Source organism: Schistocerca nitens, chromosome 3 (assembly GCF_023898315.1).
Source record: "Schistocerca nitens isolate TAMUIC-IGC-003100 chromosome 3, iqSchNite1.1, whole genome shotgun sequence".
In the NCBI taxonomy this organism is placed as follows: domain Eukaryota; kingdom Metazoa; phylum Arthropoda; class Insecta; order Orthoptera; family Acrididae; genus Schistocerca; species Schistocerca nitens.
The window spans coordinates 948,510,309-948,523,937 of NC_064616.1; the positions used below are offsets into that span (position 1 = coordinate 948,510,309).

General features: G+C 39.8%; 1 protein-coding gene across 4 annotated transcripts in view; it reads right to left on the reverse strand.

The window, feature by feature from the left end:
• The window catches only part of LOC126249027 (vinculin), a 286,160-nt gene that overhangs the window by 125,692 nt on the left and 146,839 nt on the right, over positions 1-13,629 (reverse strand). The window lies entirely within an intron of this gene.

Here is a 13,629-nt window from a genome sequence, read left to right on the forward strand (position 1 = left end):
GCACTGTCATGAGTGATAAAATACCAGTGATTATAAGGTTCAGAAAAGACCCTTTTTTAGGGTCGGGAGGACAGAAAGAAACCAAATTTTAAGAGAGGTTAGGACTGAGACAAACCTTCGGTTGGAGAAAGAAACCAAAAAACATAATTCTAGTTTATTACATCAGTATAAACAGCTATTGGTTAAGAATTTTCAACAGTCAGCAGATATTTCAACTGTACCCAATTTTAACTCAGTCAATGTGAAAAGTCAGCTATCTTTATTGTATCAAAATATTCGAGGACTGAGAAATGAAATTAATGAATTAATTATCTGCATAGATTAATTAGAGTCCTCAAACCCAGATGACATAATTTGCATCTCTGAACATCATGTGACCACTGGTATAGAACTTTTAAGTGTTACAGGGTTTAGGTTAGCATCTCACTTTTGTAGAGCACAAATGTAGAAAGGAGGAGTTGCCACATTCATCAGGAACTGTCATAAATTTAGGAACATGGACATTCATAAATTTTGCCTAGAACAGCATATGGAAGCATGTGCCACAGAAGCAGAATTTCACAAAAAATCCCTCATAATATTAAGTGTATATTGAGCACCTGCAGGTAACTTTAATCTGTTCATAAACCACCTTGAAGCTGTACTGGCCCATTTAACAACCAAAAACAAAGAGATAGTGGTTGCTGGTGATTTCAATGTAGATTTTTTTTTTCCTTCCCCCTCTCCATACTCTGCAAGCCACCTGGCGGTGTGTGGCGGAGGGTACCCTGAGTACCTCTATCGGTTCTCCCTTCTATTCCAGTCTCGTATTGTTCGTGGAAAGAAGGATTGTCGGTATGCTTCTGTGTGGGCTCTAATCTCTCAGATTTTATCCTCATGGTCTCTTCACGAGATATACGTAGGAGGGAGCAAGATACTGCTTGACTCTTCGGTGAAGGTATGTTCTCGAAACTTTAACAAAAGCCCGTACCGAGCTACTGAGCGTCTCTGCTGCATGGTCTTCCACTGGAGTTTATCTATCATCTCCGTAACGCTTTCGCGATTACTAAATGATCCTGTAACGAAGCGCGCTGCTCTCCGTTGGATCTTCTCTATCTCTTCTATCAATCCTATCTGGTACGGATCCCACACTGCTGAGCAGTATTCAAGCAGTGGGCGAACAAGCGTATTGTAACCTAATGCCTTTGTTTTTGGATTGCATTACCTTAGGATTCTTCCAATGAATCTCAGTCTGGCATCTGCTTTACCGACGATCAACTTTATATGATCATTCCATTTTAAATCACTCCTAATGCGTACTCCCAGATAATTTATGGAATTAACTGCTTCCAGTTGCTGACCTGCTATTTTGTAGCTAAATGATAAGAGATCTATCTTTCTTTGTATTCGCAGCACATTACACTTGTCTACATTGAGATTGAATTGCCATTCCCTGCATCACGCGTCAATTTGCTGCAAATCCTACTGCATTTCAGTACAATTTTCCATTGCTACAACCTCCTTAAAGACTCTCCCAATAAGAACATATTTGAGTTAGTAACACTATCATTCAATTTAATTCCCACTGTAAAGTTCCCTACTAGGGTAGCCAATTGCTCACAAACAGCCATTGATAATATCTATTAAAAAGTCCAATGAACAAAATTATATTACAAAACCAATAGTCAATGGCCTCTTAGACTATGACATGCAGTTCATTCTGTTAAATGTTGATACTGAACAGGATATAAAATCTGTTAAGTCTGAGATTAAGAGGGTAATCAATAAGCCAAAAATTGATTATTTTAGGACAATTCTCAGAGACATTCACTGGAGTGATGTTTACAGTGCTCATGACATGAATGAAAAATATAACACTTTTGCTAATAAAGTGGGTACCTTATTTGAACACTCTTTTCCCCCAAAACTAACCAAGGTTTGAGCAAAGTCTACAAAGGAGCCATGGATTACTCAAGGAATAGGAGTATCTTGTAAAACAAAAAGAAAACTTTATCTGTCAATCCGAAACAGTTCTGATGTTGATGCTATAGCACATTACAAGAAATACTGCAAAATATTAAAGACAGTAATATGGACATCAAAGCAAATATATTACAAGAAAAAGATAGTCATATCATACAGCAAAATAAAGAGAATATGGGATATAGTTAAGGAGGAGAGCGGTAGAACCAGATATGAAGAGGGACAAATAACATTAAGAGTAAATGATACATTGGTGGCAGATGTGTGTAATGTTGCAGAACTTTTTAACAAACATTTTATAACTGTTACTGAAAAGATGGGGTTGTCAGGTTCTGTAGATGCTGCTATGGAATACCTCAGACCAGAAATTTCAAGTAACTTCCATAATATGAATTTGACCCTCACTACCCCAGCAGAAATGATGACCATCATAAAATCTTCAAAAAAAAAAAAACATCTAGTGGGTGTGATGAAATATCAGCAAAGTTAATTAAAGAATGTGATTCTGAGTTAAGTAACACATTAAGCTATCTGTGTTACCAGTCGTTTATAAGTGGAATACTTCCTGAACGGTTGAAATATGCTTAAGTTAAGCCACTGTTTAAGAAGGGAGAGTCACTTCTGCATCACTGACTGACAGGCAAGACATTGAGATATTAACCATTTGAACTCAGCAGTATAACGTTACCTCTGTGTACAAACCCCCAAAATCAGATTTTGTCTTTACTGAGCCTGGCAATTTCAGTTACCAAGACTTTAATTTTGTATTGGGCGATTTCAATTGTCAGAGCACTACATGGGGCTATAAAGAAACTAACAGTAGTGGAGTGGAACTAGAGACCTGGGCTGAGGTACATGATCTACTGCTCCTACATGACCTGAAACTGCCAAGCTCCTTTAATAGTGGCAGATGGAAGAAAGGGTACAATCCCGATAACATCTTTGTTAGCAAGAAACTCGCTGCCCAATGTGGAAAACTGACTGGGGAGCCAATTCCCCATACGCAGCATCGACCCATAATTTGCACAGTCAATGCAGTTGTTAAGCCTGAACAAGTTCCTTTCAAAAGAAGGTTCAATTTTAAAAAGGCCAATTGGAAGAAATTTAGAGAGCTCACTGATGTAGAAATAACAAAAATCCCTCACAACCTGAGATGTACAACTCTTTTGTCAAACTCATTCAGAAGGTGTCTAGGAAAATAATACCTTGAGGATGCAGAACACAGTATACAGGGTGATTCAAAAAGAATACCACAACTTTAGGAATTTAAAACTCTGCAACGACAAAAGGCAGAGCTAAGCACTATCTGTCGGCGAATTAAGGAAGCTATAAAGTTTCATTTAGTTGTACATTTGTTCACTTGAGGCGCTGTTGACTAGGCGTCAGCGTCAGTTGATGCTAAGATGGCGACCGCTCAACAGAAAGCTTTTTGTGTTACTGAGTACGGCAGAAGTGAATCGATGACAGTTGTTCAGTGTGCATTTCGAACGAAGTATGGTGTTAAACCTCCTGATAGGTGGTGTATTAAACGTTGGTATAAACCTGAACGTCAACTACCCGAGGCGATGGATCGGCCGCCAGGGAGCCCGTGACAGAGCACTTCATCACTGGCCTCCAAGAAGCCCTGATCTTACCCCCTGCGATTTTTTCTTATGGGGGTATGTTAAGGATATGGTGTTTCGGCCACCTCTCCCAGCCACCATTGATGATTTGAAACGAGAAATAACAGCAGCTATCCAAACTGTTACGCCTGATATGCTACAGAGAGTGTGGAACGAGTTGGAGTATCGGGTTGATATTGCTCGAGTGTCTGGAGGGGGCCATATTGAACATCTCTGAACTTGTTTTTGAGTGAAAAAAAAAACCTTTTTAAATACTCTTTGTAATGATGTATAACAGAAGGTTATATTATGTTTCTTTCATTAAATACACATTTTTAAAGTTGTGGTATTCTTTTTGAATCACCCTGTATTACGGGACTGTCTGAGGACGCAAAGCCACTACTGGAAAGATACCAGAAGCTCTTTGATAACGACCCAGTTGATGATGAGAGACTTCTAGCAAGCGATGAACTCATGTCAGTCACAGCTGAGAACCGCAAAGCCAAATGGTGTGACCTTGTGGAGAACCTGGACATGAAAGTGAACAGTAGGCGGGCTTGGAAACTGTTAAAGAACCTTAATGGTGACACCACAAAGTCAAATGATAAATTTACTAACGTCACGGCAGACCAAGTCACCACTACACTCCTTATGAATGGCAAAATCCATGGCAGAAAGTATCAGGAACCATTAGCAGAGGAAAATCATCACCTCAAGGCACCATTTACAATGTCAGAACTTACTGCAGCCATTTCCAGCTTGAAGATTAACAGAGCTCCTGGTATCGATGAACTTATAGTCGAGCAAATTAAAAACTTTGGCAGTAATACCCTACAGTGGCTGCTAGATTTGATTAACACATGTGTAGAAAGGCTCCATATTCCAAATATGTGGAGGAAAGCCCGAGTGGTTGCACTTCTGAAACCAGGAGAGGACTCTGATGATCCAAAAAACTTCTGGCCTGTGTCTCTTTTATGCCACTGTTTTAAGATCTTGGAACGCCTGACGCTAAGTTGCATAGAAAGCATCTTGGAACAACAGATCATCCCAAGGCAGGCAGGTTTCTGACCAGGCAAATCGTGCTGCGCTCCAAGTCCTGAACCTGACCCAACATATCGAGGATGGGTTTGAGAGGAAAGAGATCATGGGAGAGGAATTCATAGACGTTTCAGCTGCATATGATACTGTAAACCATTGGAGGCTCCTTAGGAAAGTATATAATGTGACAAGAGATTACCATTTAACATCACTGGTAGGTACTTTCCTGCATAATAGGAAATTTCTCGTCTGTCTCCGGGGCAAGAAGAGCAGGTGGAGAAATCAGAGGAATGGCCTACCTCAGGGAAACGACCTCGCCCCAGTCAGCTCTGTATAATATGTATACAGATGACCAACCAGTGCCAAACATCATGCGCCAATTTATGTACACCGATGACACTGCAGTTGCAGCCCAAGGTAACAACTTTATGGATGTAGAGGAGAAATTAACCAGTACCTTGGAAGCTCTCTCCAAGTATTATGAGGCAAACCACCTAAGGCCGAACCCTTCCAAGATGCACGTCTGTGCATTCCATTTCAAGAACAGGGAGGCAAATCGTGAATTAAATGTAATATGGAGAGGTGAACGTCTCGAGCATTGTAAAATGCCCAAATATCTTGGTGTCACGTTGGATCGCACACTGACCTATAAACATCATTGTAATGCCACAAGGGAAAAAGTCTCAACTAGAAACAACATCATCAGGAAACCAACCAGCGAATCCTGGGGTGCAAACACAAAAGTCCTGAGAACTTCAGCCATTACGCTCAGTGTGTCAGCCGTGGAATATGCCGCTCCAGTTATGGTCTGCATCAACACACGCGAGAAAAGTTGATGTCGTGGTGAATGAAATGGCACGGATTGTTACCGGATGCTTGAGGCCAACCCCAGAGCACAAGATGTACTTAATCATGGGGATCGCACTGCCCAACATACGACGTGACATCGCTGCCGAAGCCGAAAAAACCAAGCAAGAAAAGGACATGCGTCATCCTTTATATGGACACCAGCCTGCTGACTAATGGCTTTGTTCGAGGAAGAGTTTCCTGTCACGTACCTGAGCCCTGGAAGGGTCGGCTGCAGAGAATCATTTGAAAAGGTGGGAAATCGACCTGAGAAACCCCCATAAAAATGTAAAAGAAGAACTGGCGCCTGGTCGAGACCTACCATACACAGTCTGGAGAACTCTAAACCGTATGAGGGTAGAAGTACGAAAGTGCAAGACAAACCTGCAGCAATGGGGTTTCCTAAAAGAGAATGAGAACACACACTGTCTGTGTGGTTCTGTCCAGGATCCTTAACACCTGCTTATCTGTCCATATTTAGACCAGTCCTGCACAATGAATGACTTATGGTAGGCAAATGACAAGGCCATATTGGCTGCTGATTTTTGGAAGTCTGAAGTCTAGTTCCGGACACGGAAAGTAAGTAAGTAGAAGGGAGATAAAGAAATAGCATCAAATTTCTGTCCAATGTCACTTTCGCCAGCATTCTCAAAAATTTTAGAAAAAGTAATGTACAATCGGCTTTATAACCATCTTATCTCAAATAACATACTGTCAAAGTAACAGTTCGGATATCTAAAGGGTTCTGATATTCAGAAGGCTTTCTACACTTACAGTGAAAATGTGCTTAATTCATTAGACAAAAAATTGCAGGCAACTGTTATATTTTGTGATCTGTCAAAGGCGTTTTACTGTGTAAATCACAATATCCTTTTAAATAAATTAGAATATTATAGTGTAACAGGAAATGCTGCAAAATGGTTCAAATCTTATATCTCTGGCGGGAAACAAAGAGTGTTATTAGGAAAGAGACATGTATTAAGCTATCAGGCATCATCCAACTGGGAACTAATTACATGTGGGGTCCCACAAGGTTCCATTTTGGGGCCCTTACTTTTTCTTGTGTATATCAATGACCTTTCATCAGTAACATTACCAGATGCCAAGTTCATTTTGTTTGCCGATGATACAAACATTGCAGTAAATGGCAAATCAAGTGTAGTCTTAGAAAGATCGGCTAATAAAATATCTGTGGACATTAATCACTGGTTCCTAGCCAATTCTTTGTCACTAAACTTTTAAAAAACACACAACATGCAGTTCAGAACTTGTAAGGGGTGTCCCACGAGTATATGCCTAACATACAATGACAAGCAGATAGAAGAAGTGGACAGTGTTAAATTCTTGGGATTACAGCTTGATAATAAATTAAACTGGGAGGAGTACACCACAGAACTGTTGAAGTGTCTTAGCAAATCCCTATTTGCAATGCGAATTGTGTCAGATATAGAGGATATAAAAATGAAAAAGCTGGCATATTATGATTACTTTCATTCCATAATGTCATATGTGATTATTTTTTGGGATAATTCATCAAGCCAAGCTAAAGTTTTCTGGGCACAAAAACGTGCAGTAAGAGTTATATGTGGTGTGAACTCAAGAACATCCTGCAGAAGCCTGTTTAGGGAACTAGAGATACTAACTACTGCTTCACAATACATTTATTCCTTAAAGAAATTTGTCATTAAAAATATATAACTTTTTCAAACCAACAGCTCAATTCATGAAATCAACACTAGAAATAAGAATTATCTTCACAAGGATTTAAAGTCACTTACTCTTGTACAAAAAGGTGTGCATCATTCAGAAAAACACATTTTCAATAACTTGCCAGCAGCCATAAAAAGCTTAACAAACCAGTGAAATTCAGTTTAAGAGAAGCCTAAATGATTTATTGGTGGCCAACTCCTTCCACTCCATTGATGAATTTCTCAGTAGAACCAACTGATTTGTATATATATACACAATATAACTTCTGCACAATTTCCATGCAGTAATGTGTTCATTGTAAATAAGTGTGAAATAAGTATTATAGTAGTTCTATTGCATGTTTATTACCTTATAAATAAAAAAACTTTTTTTATTTTAAATTCAATGCATTAGTGTTTGTAAAATGATTCTTTTGTATAGTGTTCATTTTAAAAAATGATGATCATTCCACTTGGGCCATGTGGAATGGTACATCAGCTTATTTATTTGAGTTGTAAATATTTGTCATGTATTATTGTTTTTCTGACATGTTCTACATCCTGGAGGACCTCCTTACTATGGATCAATTGGAATGAAAGTAAATCTAATCTAATCAGAGGGAGATCACTCTGTAGTACATCCTTTATAGTATTGCACAGGTGACGAAATGGCTGGTATCGAAATAAGTGAATGGACTAGTAAAGCAAATTAAATCACTTAACAGAGGAAAGGCCACTGGACCTGATGGGACACCAATTCGATTCTATGCAGAGTATGTGAAAGAACTTGACCCTCTTCTAGTAACAGTGTACCACAGGGCTCTAGAAGAGTGAAGCATTCCTAATGACTGAGCACAGATCATTCATGTTTATAGAATAATTATCGAACAGACACACAATACTATACACCAAGGCGACAAAAGTCATGGGATAGTGGTATACACAGATACAGATGGTGCTAGTATTACATACACAAGGTATAAATGGGCAGTGCATTGGCATATTTGTCATTTGTGCTCAGGTGATTCACGTGAACAGGTTTCCAATGTGATTATGCCTGCACAGTGCAAATTAAAAGACTTTGAATGTGGAATGATATTTGGAGCTAGATGAATGGGACATTCCATTTTGGAAATCGTTCGCGAATTCAATATTCTGCAATTCACAGTGTCCAGAGTGTACCGATAATACTGAATTTCAGGCATTACCTTGCACCACAGACAACACAGTGGCCAACAGCCTTCACTTAATGACCACAAGAGTAGTGGCATTTGCATAGAGTTGTCAGTACTAACAGACAAGCAACAGTGTCAAATAACCACATAAATTAATGTGGAATTTACGTCGAACATATCCGTTAGGATAATGTGGTGAAATTTGATGTTAAGGGGCTATGGAAGCAGACAACCGATACGAGTGCCTTTGTTGACAGCACAAAATTGCCTGCAGTACCTCTCCTGGGCTTGTGACTATATCAGTTGGACACTAGACGACTGGAGAACAGTGGCCCAGTCAGATGAGTCCCCATTTCAGTTGGTAAGAGCTGATGGTCGGAAGCAGACCCCATGAAGCCATGGACCCAGATAGTCAATAAGGTACTGAGCAAACTGGTGGTGGATCCGTAATGGTGTGGGCTGTATTTACATGGACTGGGTCCTCTGTTCGAACTGATCCAAACATTGACAGGAAATGGTTATATATTCAGCTACTTGGAGACCATTTGCAGCTATTCATAAATTCCATGTTCTCAAACTACAATGGAATTTTTATGGATGACAATGTGTCATGTCATCAGGCCACAATTGTTCATGACTGGTTTGAAGAACATTCTGGTCAATTCAAGTGAATGACTCGGCCACTCAGATTATCCAACATGAATCCCATCACACATTTATGGTACATAATCAAGAGGTCAGTTCGTGTACAAAATCCTACATCAGCAATACTTTTTCATGTATTGACGTCCATAGACACAGCATGGATCACTATTTCTGCAGAAGGCTTCCAATGACTTTTTGAGTCCATGCCATATAGAGTTGTTGCACTACACCGAGCAAAAGGAGGTCCCATACAATATTAGGAGGTATCTCAGACTTTTGTCACCTCAGTGTAGACTCATATTTCTTATGTTGGCCTGTTGTAGAATTTTGGAACATGTTTTGCACTTGTGTAGTATGACATTTCTGGAGACTAAAAATCTCCCCTGCAGGAATCAACATGGGATACGACAAAAACGATCCTGTGAAACTCCGAAAGCAGTAGATACTGGCGCCCAGGCGGATGCCCTGTTCCTTGACTTCTGTAAGCCTTCTATCTGTGTCCATGTCCACACTGCCGTCTATTGAAAAAAATATGAGTGTACAAAATATCAGACCAATTGTGTGACTATACTGAAGAGTTTCTAGCAAACAGAACACTGCATGTCATTCTGAATGGAGAGAAGTCTTCAGAAGTAAAAGGAACTTTGGTCAAACCCTGAGGGAGTGCCACTCATTTGACAATCAGCAGCTGTGTGAATTATTATTCAGAAATTATTTGTTGAATGTACATTTCATTATGTCAGCTGCAATGTGTATCTATTAACCAACTGCGACACAAGCAAATTTATGCTGGACTGGGACTCAAACTTCCGTTTCCTGAGCGGTCGCCTTTACCATTTGACTATCCATGCATGCTCCCCTGCCCGTTCCAAATCTCAAAATGTCCTTGTCCACTTAGACCTAATTCAGGCCTGATCTCTTCCAGTATTTGACGCAATGATAATTCAAAACACCCCCATCTCACCAACACCAAAAATTGCTTCATTAAAGTCAACTTAAGCTAGCAGACAAACATATGCATTTCTCTGTTCTAATATACTACGTCCTGTGGTCGAATCTCATGTTGCATTACCAGCCTATCTTTAACACAGACCATTCAACTGCCCACAATTTTTGTGGCATCAGCCCATCGTGCACACTGATACATCATTGCATTCATGCATTTTTTGCTTTTGTAACCCCCAAATCCTCCAAAAATAAAAGAAAAGTATACCTATTTAAAAAAAAAAAAAAAAAAAAAAAGAAAAGCAGATAAAAATTCACTTGACGCCTTCCTGAGAGACAATCTCCACTCCTTCCAAATTAAAAATATAACTATAGACCAGATGTGTCTTGAATTCAAAGAAATAATATCGGCAGCAATTGAGAGACTTATACCAAATAAATTAACAAACGATGGAGCTGATCCTCCTTGGTACACAAAATGGGTCAGAACACTGTTGCAGAAACAACGAAACAAACATGCCAAATTTAGCAGACGTAAAATCGCCAAGATTGGTGATCTTGTACAGAAGCTCGAAATTTAGCGCAGACTTCAATGCGAGATACTTATAACAGTTTCCACAATGAAACTTTATCTCGAATCCTGGCAGAAAATCCAAAGAGATTCTGGTCGTATGTGAAGTATGTTAGCGGCAAGAAACAAGCAATGCTTTCTCTGTTCGATAGCAATGGAGATACTATCGAAGACAGTGCTCCGAAAGCAGAGTTACTAAACACAGTCTTTCAAAATGCCTTCACAAAAATAATGAAGTTAATATTCCAGAATTCAAATCAAGAACAGCTGCCAACATGAGTAACGTAGAAGTAAATATCCTCGGATTAGTGAAGCAACTTAAATCACTTAACAAAAGCAAGCCTTCTGGTCCAGACTGTATACCAATTAGGTTCCTTTCAGAATATGCTGATGCGTTAGCTCCATACTTAACAATCATATACAACCGTTCGCTCAACGAAAGATCCGTACCCAAAGACTGGAAAGTTGCATAGGTCACACCAACATTCAAGAAAGGTAGTAGGAGTAATCCACTTAATTACAGGCCTGTATCGTTAACATCGATATGCAGCAGGCTTTTGGAACATATATTGTGTTCGAACATAATGAATTACCTCGAGGAAAACGGTCTACTGACATACAGCAAACTCGGGTTTAGAAAATATCGTTCTTGTGAAATACAACTAGCTCTTTATTCACATGAAGTGTTGAGTGATACTGACAAGGGATTTCAGTTTGATTCCATGTTCCTGGATTTCCAGAAGGCTTTTGAGACTGTACCACACAAACAGCTTGTAGTGAAACTGCATGCTTATGGAATATTATCTCAGTTATGTCACTGGATTTGTGATTTCCCATCAGAGGGGTCACAGTTCGTAGTAACTGATGGAAAGTCATCGAGTAAAACAGAAGTGATTTCTGGCGTTCCCCAGGGTAGTGTTATAGGCCCTTTGCTGTTCCTCATCTATATAAGAGACAATCTGAGGAGCCATCTTAGGTTGTTTGCAGATGATGGTGTCATTTATCAACTAATAAAGGCATCATAAGATCACAACAATTTAGAAAAAGACATCTGAATGGTGTGAAAATTGGCAGTTGACCCTAAATAACAAAAAGTGTGAGATCATCCACATGAGTGCTAAAATGAATTTGTTAAACATCGGTTACACAATAAATCAGTCAAATCTAAAGGCCATAAATTCAACTAAATACCTAGGAATTAGAATTACGGACAACTTAATTTGGAAAGAGTGCATTGAAAATGTTGTGGGGAAGGCTAACCAAAGACTGCATTTTATTGGTATGACACTCAGAAAATGGAACAGATCTACTAAGGAGACTCCCTACACTACACTTGTCCATACTCTTTTAGAATACTGCTGCGCAGTGTGGGATCCTCACCCCAGAAAAAGTTCAAAGAAGAGCAGCACGTTTTGTATTGTAGCAGAAGTATCTGGATCATGCTATATTAGTTGGAGGCAACTTCAACCTACCTAGTATAAAATGGGATGTCTATGGATTCATTACAGGTGGTACAGACAAGCCGTTGTGTGAATTACTTTTGAACACATTATCCGAAAACTGTCTTGAGCAGCTAAATCGACTGCCAACATGTAATAGAAATATTTGAGATCTGGTAGCCACGAACAGACCAGACCTCATTGACGGTGTCAGTGTTGAAACAGGGATTAGTGATCATGATGTTGTCATTATGACCATAGTTAAAGTTAAAAAGTCGGTCAAGAAGGCTAGGAGAGTATTCTTACTAGAAAGAGCAGATAAGCAGTTGTTAGCATCCCACTTAGTAAATGAATCGACTTCATTTACTTCCGGTACGATGGACGTGGAAGAATTATGGGCAAATTTTAAACACATTGTAAATCACGCATTGGACAAGTATGTGCCGAAAAAGTGGGTTACGGACGGAAAAGACCCACCGTGGTTTAACAGCGCAATTTGGAGAATGCTCAGGAAGCAAAGACAGTTGCACTCGCGGTACAAGAAAGATCGGGAGAATGAGGACAGGCAAAAGTTAGTAGAGATTCGTGCTGCTGTAAAACGAGTGATGCGCGAAGCATTCAACCATTACCACTGTCATACCTGAGCAAAAGAGCTTGCTGAAAACCCAAGGAAATTCTGGTCTTACGTAAAATTGGTAAGCGGGTCGAAAGCTTCCATCCAGTCACTCACTGATCAGTCTGGCCTGTCAACGGAAGACAGCAAAACAAAAGCTGAAATTTTAAATTTAGCATTTGAGAAAGCTTGCACGCAGGAGGATCGTACAAACGTACTGCCGTTTGAGTCTTGTACAGATTCCCGTATGGAGCACATAGTGACAGACATCCCTGTAGTTGTGAAGCAGCTGAATGGGTTGAAAATAAATAAATCACCAGGTCCTGATGGGATTCCAATTCGGTTTTACAGAGAGTACTCTACTGCATTGGCTCCTTACTTAGCTTGCATTTATTGTGAATCTCTTGCCCAACGTAAAGTCCTGAGCGACTGGAAAAAAGCGCAGGTGACGTCTGTATATAAGAAGGGTAGAAGGATGGATCCTCAAAATTACAGACCAATATCGTTAACATCGGTTTGTTGCAGGATTCTCGAACATATTCTCAGTTCGAATATACTGAATTTCCTTGAGACAGAGAAGTTGCTGTCCATGCATTAGCGCGGCTTTAGAAAGCATCACTCGTGCAAAATGCATCTCATCCTTTTTTCCACATGATATCTTGCGAACCATGGATGAAGGGTATCAGACGGATGCCATATTCCTTGACTTCCGGAAAGCGTTTGACTTGGTGCCCCACTGCAGACTTCTAACTAAGGTACGAGCATATGGGATTGGTTCCCAAATATGTGAGTGGCTCGAAGACTTCTTAAGTAATAGAACCCAGTACGTTGTCCTCAATGGTGAGTGTTCATCGGAGGTGAGAGTATCATCTGGAGTGCGCCAGGGAAATGTGGTAGGTCCACTGTTGTTTTCCATCTACGTAAATGATCTTTTGGATAGGGTGGATAGCAATGTGTGGCTGTTTGCTGATGATGCTGTGGTGTACAGGAAGGTGTCGTCGTTGAGTGACTGTAGGAGGATACAAGATGACTCGGACAGGATTTGTGATTGGTGTAAAGAATGGCAGCTAACTCTAAATACAGATAAATATAAATTAATGCAGATG